This window comes from Papaver somniferum, chromosome 10, assembly GCF_003573695.1.
Source record: "Papaver somniferum cultivar HN1 chromosome 10, ASM357369v1, whole genome shotgun sequence".
Taxonomy (NCBI): Eukaryota; Viridiplantae; Streptophyta; class Magnoliopsida; order Ranunculales; family Papaveraceae; genus Papaver; species Papaver somniferum.
Genome location: NC_039367.1, coordinates 151,571,421 through 151,573,705, shown reverse-complemented (window position 1 = coordinate 151,573,705; position 2,285 = coordinate 151,571,421). Strand labels below are relative to the sequence as shown.

Genomic DNA, 2,285 nt, shown 5'->3' with positions numbered 1-2,285 from the left:
TTAGTGTTACAGCTGCAATGAATGAACAGTGGATAGTTTGTTCTTTTTTTATGCATGCAATTGAGCGATTCCACAAGGTTTCAACAGCAATTTACTTTTTTGAAAAGCAGTTTACCTTAAAATGGAATTTGATTCTCTTTTCTTTGTCCGGGGAGTTTGAACTCATGCAGTTTCCAAGGGGCTAAGCATTACTCAAAAGACCATCAGAAAAATCAAATCCCATTTGTTATTTATATTGGCAGTCTACATGTACTACCAAAACTTGCATTACATCTGGGGCCTTGTAGTGAACTGCCATAAGGTGGAGGGTTTCTTTTTTGAATTGTTTCCGCTCAGGTTTGCAGCTTCGTGAGGCTGCATGTTGTCTTTCCTTTCCTGATAGGGACTAGGGAGCTCTCTCTTTGTTCTAAACAAGGCAGAATATGGCAAACAAAAATTCAGGGTAAGCAGAAACTAGTTACATATTGTTGCTCTTGTTGACATAACTTGAATTCTCTCTTGTTAATGTCTGTGTAGATTATCTTGACTTTTGAGATTTGGCGGAAGCTCCAGTAGTAATCCAGGAGAAGATCATACCATATTTAAAGCTACAGTGACCAGTCAATGCTTTCGACAATTTGTCTCCGTAGAAGCTTAAACCATCCCAACATAGTGAATTTGATTGGTTACAGCCTTGATGGAGACCAGATAGTTTAAAGAAAGGTCTCCAGAATCTATGGATACACGCCACTTAGGTGTTCGGGCCTCTTCACATAGAATCCGTAAACTGTCTAGTTGTTTATTTTACAAACATTTTTCAACGGATGCAGATTGAGAAAGTAACAGTTGATTGTATTTCTTGTTTGGTGAGTGTGCAGGAGAAACGTGAACTGGTGGGAGGTAAGGAATTCATCACGGTGGCTGATCCACTGCTGGAAGGCCGTTATCCAGAGCAAGGCTTCAGGCTTGTACCAAGCTCTTTCTCTCACAGCTGAGTGTTTGCATCGTAAAGATGTGAAAAGGCACGTTATCCAGATCAGTTTGGCTTCAAACATATTATTTTTAATCCTTTGTGAATTATAATCCTTTGTGTATAAACTTGAAGATGCAAACACTTGAAGAGAATTATAATCCTTTGAAGATGTGAAAAGGCACGTTATCCAGATCAGTTTGGCTTCAAACATATTATTTTTAATCCTTTGTGAATTAATATCCTTTGTGAATTATAATCCTTTGTGTATAAACTTGAAGAGAATGAATTCGTGAAAAAAGATTGAAATGTCTAAGCATTTCCTTAACATCAACAGTGATATAAATCAATTGGATTTTGTGAGGTTCAGACATGTATTCCAAGTGGATTTTGGGAGTCTAAGCGTCATAGCTCTCTTTTGAGCTTCTATTGTATCAAGTGGATTTTTGGTGCCATGGGAGAATTGGATTTTTAATATTGATCAGATATCAATTCATTTGAGTAACTCGCTGGTGTTTGAATAAAATTAAACGTGGTTTTGTCTGAATTGGTTGTACTAAGTAATCTTTTAAAAGCCTAATAAGCCTTGTGTGCTGCAGTTAACGGGCAGGAATTGTTGGTCAGGCTTATTTACTTTGTAGGTGGGAAAAATTATACTGCTATTCAACGTGAATTTTCGCAGGTTTATTTATCAGCCCATCACACAGGAATCTGTTTATCCGTTTTGAATTTTTCTTAACACTAATTCAGACCTGTATCAAAATATCAAACTCAAGTAGCAAAACATTTGGTGGCTCAGAAGCATCTTATAGCATGAGGGGACGAACCTCAAAGCGGCTTACAAACATAACATGCATCTTGCGAAAACAAGTGCAGTGCTTTCTTAGACCAAAATATTAAAAAATAAATAACAAAATATGTAAAGTTAAGAGCATAACTTCCAAACTTGCCCGCTAGTGATGATGAACTTGGAAACTTCCTCTGTCATTACCGTCATCAAAGTTAAGTGCATAACTTTGTGCGTCATACGTTGTATACATCCGTTTACTGTTTGTCCATATTCCGTTGTTGCAGAAACTTCCAATGTTCCGAATGAATGTTTTTTTCCACTTTGGCTCGGATACTTTTAGTTTCTCAACTCTCTTCACAAACCAATTACTCTGATGATGGGACCTGTTTCTCACCAATTCCATATCTGATTTAGCAGCAATACCGATTAACTTCCTTGCTTATTATTCCTTCTCTTGTGTGTTTCTCAATAATAACAGAACAGCCTCTCTTCAACCGAACGGTATATTGGTTTGTCAGAGTTGAAACAAAACTTAGAGCTTTTATT

At 37.1% G+C, this 2,285-nt stretch overlaps 1 long non-coding RNA gene across 1 annotated transcript; it reads left to right on the top strand.

Moving 5' to 3' along the window:
- The first annotated feature begins 272 nt into the window (after positions 1-272).
- On the top strand, positions 273-940 carry LOC113317907. Its single transcript, XR_003344118.1, has 3 exons — positions 273-442; positions 517-761; positions 858-940. It is a non-coding gene; the product is annotated as an uncharacterized LOC113317907 (long non-coding RNA).
- The last annotated feature ends 1,345 nt before the right edge of the window (positions 941-2,285 follow it).